The sequence below is a fragment of the Microcebus murinus genome, chromosome 3, assembly GCF_040939455.1.
Source record: "Microcebus murinus isolate Inina chromosome 3, M.murinus_Inina_mat1.0, whole genome shotgun sequence".
Taxonomy (NCBI): domain Eukaryota; kingdom Metazoa; phylum Chordata; class Mammalia; order Primates; family Cheirogaleidae; genus Microcebus; species Microcebus murinus.
Window position 1 is genome coordinate 18,127,647 of NC_134106.1, and position 6,030 is coordinate 18,133,676.

Here is a 6,030-nt window from a genome sequence, read left to right on the forward strand (position 1 = left end):
TTTTGTGGGCATTGTGACCTTTGAACTGTACCCTAAAAGTTAAGCATTATCTGTATATGTAGAGAAAGTGGCTTCGGAAGAGCAATGATACAGGGGAAGTCACAGGGGCTAAGGTAGAGAACTGAGGAAGGGTGCAAAAGAGTGAAAACCTCAATTTGATTATAAGTGAGTATTTATAAAGTACCAAGCAGTGGGAGAGAAAAATGTAGATGAGGGCCAGGTCCTGAGGGATTTTTGAATATCGGGCTATGGAATGTGGTCTTTATTCTGTAATAGATAATAAGACTCCATTGAAAGAACTTTGAGCAGAAGAGAGATGATTGACTCTTACAGGGAGTTTCAAAAGAATGATATTTAGGGGCTTTCCTGGGGATAGGTTTTCTCATCATAAAGTCAGGGAAATAATATTTACTGCACGAGGATGGTTTTAAATGAGATAACCTATATAATGCCTTGCTTGGTAATAGATTCCCTCCCATCCGCTTCCCTGAAAGTGACCTGATAATATCCACCTGCTCCTCATTAGGACCCCACAGGCAGCAACTGCAACAACACGGAGATATTAACAAGGGCAGGTGCTGTAAAGGCAGCTGGAGCCCACAAGCAGGAATTTAGCAGATAAAGCAAAGGCAAGCAATAAAGAGAGAAAGGGGGGAAGAAATGTTTGCCAAGGGCTGTTGAAAAGAAATAAATTGGAAACCAGTTATGCATGTATCTGGGACACTGCTGTTAACTCAGGAAGGAAGGGACGGCTTACAAAGAGAGCTTCTGTGGGTCCTAGAGCGCCCAGGAAACCGGACCCTCGGGCTGCGAGCGCGTGTGTGAGGGGACAGCGCCGCACATCCCAGCTGCATCGGCTGGCAGAAAAGAGCTGGGGCTCATCACCACGATTGTTTCGTTTAGGAAAATTACTCTCATCAAGTTGCAATTGTGACAACATAGCAGTGTCTACAGACAAATTGACACTTGCAAAGTTCCTGCAAAAAAGTCTGCAGAGATGGGAGCAGGAACCCTCAGGGCACCACGAAGGACCACGAAGGACTAAACATATAGAGTGGAAACCACTGGAGATGGGTCCTACCGTTGCTTGGGTTAAGTTCTTATGTATATGCTGAAAGCTCCACCAAGGTAACCTCAGACTCTGATCCAACGACCAGCTGTTGGCCTGGCCGCTGAAGTATCACTGTCATTGGTGCTCATGGAACAACGTGCTCACAGTTTAAGAAAGGGGCAGAGGGGCAATGCTTGCTCTCCAAGGAGGTCAGAGTCTAGGTAAGGACAGACAATATGCCAGCTTGGAGTCATGACGCCCTCAGGGCCCCCGTGAAATGTGCAGACAGATACTGAGGTGTGGAGCTGCTCAGAGCGGCTGTGTGTAATCGAGCTGCTACAATCAGGGTGCTTCCCGGAAGAAGGGGCACAGGAGCTGAAGCTTAAAGAATGGATGCAAGGGAAACAAGAGAGCAGTAAGTTGGGATTGGAAAACACAAGGTAAAACAGAATAAGTGTGGGTAACTTATTCTTAGTAATGGCAAAGTTAACTCAAAGACTCAGTGACTCTTTGCTTCAGTTAGTGCTTTCACAGGTATAACCATCAAAACATCTAGGGAAATGTTTTAAAGTCACGAATCACTTTCCTTCCTGCTAACATCTCTCTTCCAGGGAAACTATAATACTAATACACACCCTTCTGGAGGACCCTGCAAGGCAAGCCTTCTGCCTGGCTCCGAGAAAAATATGGAGCTTAGGTTGTTTTCTAAGCAACCTCAAATCATCCCAGCTCACACCAGAGGTCCAAGGCAAGAACTGTTTGTTCTTCTCTCTAAGAGAGAGAACGTAAGTTGCATATGGTAAGAATGTTATTGAATGAATGAGCAGATGGATGGATGGATGGATGGATGGATGGATGGATGGATGGATGGATGGATGGTGATAAATGAACAGGGTAAATAAACTTTCCAAAAGAACTTAAGCCAGGGGCCTCATGCAAACCCTAGCAAGAGGGGTTGGCAACTGTTTACACATATAATTATCTGGTGACTGAATTCAATGATGTAAGAATTAAAGACTAAAAGAATAAAGCAAATAATGAATATTCTACTTCTAAAAGTGTCAGAGTTTTACTCCCTGAGAGAAGACACAGCCAGCGTGTGGGCAAGTTCTGTGACGTGTGCGCTGCAGCACTCGGCTCAGTACCAGAGTGGAGGGTCCCGGCTCCTTGCTCAGAGTCCTGCAGTATTCCTTACTCAATTCATTTCCTCACCTCAGCTGTGTGCACACCTTGCACAACGTCACAGCTGGGTATGACCACACAACCTACTGAGTTACCTAGTCAGCTTTTAGGGACATCAAAAGAAACCCATTTTATATATGAGAAAAATGACACTGATCCAGATTGAGCTTGAGTTGCAACAGTTGCAGGATTCTGCGGTTTGGACGGTGTGGCCTTCATGGGCTGGATCACTGGTGCCAGGAGAGGGATCAGGAGAAGTGTTAATATCCCTCCTATCTCTTGGCTTAATTCATTTGTGATCTCCTTTCCAGACAGACCTAATGGACTTTATCTTATCCTCCTCCTAAGTCACCCAGTCCATCCTGGCAATACCTAGAATCAAGATAGCATAGCCTCCAGCCCGTGTTTATTCTATGCACATCACCCCAACCTCAGCAGTGTGTTTTCTTTCCTGGTTGGGAATGGGGCTCTTTGGGGGTTGTGAGCATCAGTGAAATTTTCTATATAAACCTTAATGTCCTGAGATTTCGCATGTGGCTGTCCAAAGGCACAATCTATAGACAGAGGCTCCTACCAGAGCTTCAACTCTGAGACCCAGGGTGGATAGAAGATATTTGCTCATCACCCAAATGTTGCAGACTGCTGCTCCTTCTCCACAAGGACACTGCCCAAATCCCCAGGGAGTGGCCTTCCACTCGAGCAACAGCCCACCAGTGTGACTCAGACAAGCTCAAGTTTTGCATGGCATTTCGTTTAGTTAAGCTACATAAAGCACTAGCTTGGTTGGGCCACCTTGTGGTAGATAATTATCCTCCCCAATAGCTAAAATGCTGAGGAACTCCATTGCCTTTGTGTCCACAGTTCCTGGCTTGCATGAGAGTTTTGTTCTATTCATAAATCTCCAAGCAGACAAATACTGAGGCTTGGAGATTTATGAATAGAACAAAACTCTCATGCAAACCAGGAACTGTGAACAGCACACTCTCTACCTGCAGAAACTTGTATTCAGTCTGAGGAACAAGCACAGCTCCATTCTAGGGAGCAGCACAAAAATGAGCTCATCCCAGCAGACAAAGATGGGGCCCATTAGATATTCATCTCAGCCTTGGACACAAGCAGAGCAGGAAGCCAGCAAAGTGCCAACTGCTATTGAAGTCAACGATGAGACATGGTGGCCGTGACCAGGAGATGACTCGGTGAGGCTGAGGGTGGCAGGAGGGTTGGGAGGTGGGCTGGCTGCCTGGAGTGCAGAGACATAATTTCCTCTACCTTCTTGCTGTCACTCACAGTGCTTTATATAGCTCCAATGTCATGCCGCATCAGCTGCACCTGTGCCCTGCGTGACGACTTCCAGACTCAGATAAATACCATCAGCGGACCTGAGGATGATGGGCACAATGGAACACCCTCATGATTGATCTGTTTGTTTCCATCCTGGGGCTCTGGGTCTATTAAATAAACACTGGTATTTTGGAGGAAAAATGACTATTGGGTGGACTTCATATTTCTATTTGGTTTGAGAGATGGTGGTAGTTGTTTGTGCTTCGGTTTTGTTTCATGGGTTTTTTGGGTTTTTTTATTTAGTGGGGATGATTTTTTTTTTCCCAAATAGATCTGGACACAAGCATCAGGACTTTATTTGCCAGGTCCAATTCCTCACTGACTACATACCACAGCTGGCAAGATGTCAATGATTAGCTGCTTTCTCCATGCAATTGCAAAGTTTGCTCTCTGGCCAGATTCCCATGAGCAGCGGGGCCATGTGACTTCCCCAGGGGCTGCACCCCCTCGGTGCTCCCAAAGCCAGTCCTCTCATGTCAAGTTGATAGATAGAGTCTAGAATAGATCACACATTTTCCCTCATTTTGCACAAAGCTAGCTAGGATGTGAGAGCAATGTTATGCTTAACTGCTGTATAATTCATTGCATTTTTGGATTACATAATTTTAGGGGAAATTATTTAAAAGAAAAATATGTATAAATGGAATTATTAAGAAATTCTAGGTTATAAAGATCTGCTGTCCTCCAAACTTTGATATTCATTTTATTTTCCAGTTTTTAAAATCCTAGAAAAAAAAAATTACTCAGAATTTGAGTGTCCCTTTGCTTCCTTATCTATTCACCCAAGGGAGTCCTTCAGTTAATATGTTACCATTTCTTTACCTATAAAATTCAGATAATATCACTGAGAATTTCATGATTGGCATGCTTTAAAACTACTTTAAGAATCGCTTTTTTTCCTTATGCCCTCCAGAGAACACTGTACCTTAGAGAGTCATTATATCAACACTGACTACACGGGACCTGGGAACACCACCGGTTAACTCTGTCTGCAGCCCCATTGGGCCTTGAACCAAGTGATCCTGGGGCCAATGTGAAAGGAACCTGCATGTCCTTGTAGCAACTGATAGATTCAAAGAGATAAACTGGTGACTCCTTGCCTCTGCTCAGCAATTCTCCTGTAGTCAGCCTAGAATTAAAGAGTAAGAAGTAGAAACATAAAAAAATAGTCTGTGCATCATAAGAAAACTACCTCCAATTTTCTCATTTTGTGTGGTCTGTGTACCAGGGCCAGAATGCATACTATTTGTCTTTGATCTATAATGAGACAAATATAGAAATGAAAAGTAAACATATAGACACTTGTATAGCAATTTGACATTTTTAAAGTATCAAAGGAAGTTAACTGTGGACTTAACATTTTTGAACAGGGTACAGACTAGACTGGGTGTTGTCAGACTTAGCAAATGACATTGGCCCTAACTGTATTCTAATTAGGTGTAATAGGATGAACACGTCTGTGATAGATTAGAAATAAAAAATGATAGGAAGATGATGGGCAGATAGAAAGAACAGATTGAAGGTCCTATGCCACAAATGGTTTGGGAAGCACAGTTTTATCCTTTACACCAAACTTGTAAATTACTTGTTCATTGTCCTTCCTATGAGAGTGAACATGAACTCCACGAGGGCAGGAAACATGCCTGTCTTCTTCAACACTGTCACCAAAACCTAGTGCAATTTCTAGTTTGTTGAATGACCAAAAGAATGACTGAATGCAGAGTTCTGCCTCCCTCTCAGGTTTGGTAGGCACTGAATGTTAAGAGAAAGAGATCACAACATTAGGTGCATTTGTTGAGTCACAACAAGGATCACTCATAAGCTCTCACTCTCCCCTCTCCCTGTTTCCCAGCCTTCAATATCAAGAGAAGGAGATAGAAGACTCAGGAATACATCTCTGAATTTATAAGTCATGCCTCTAGAGAAATATGATTCCCTCTATAGAATTCATCTTATCACCATCTTTTCAGAACCACAGATATTCTAAAAGCAGAGTAAAGCTGACATTTCTTATTATGCTTATTGTTTGGAAGTTATCAGTATCCCATAAGCATGTCATGGTTCTTTATAAACTTCAGAGATCAAATGAGGTTAAAGTTTCAGGGCTTCTGACATACCAAAAAACCACAAAAGTCATGACTTAGTTCTTTTGTTCTCTTAGAGCAGTTGTCCCCAACCTTTTTGGCACCAGGGATCAATTTCATGGAAGACGATTTTTCCACAAACTGAGGATGAGGGAGTGAGGGGGTACGGAACTCAGGCAGTGATGTGTGGCCAGTTTCCTAACAGGCCAGAAATGGGCCATGGCCTGGGGGTTGGGGACTGTAGCCTCAGAGGACTCAGGAGAGACAGACCAAACTCACCATATCACAATATTTTTTATTTTAAATGTATTTTGTTGGCAGGTCATAGAAAGAGAAAGCATTAGGCTAGAATCTATAGTGGCTCCCACCTGG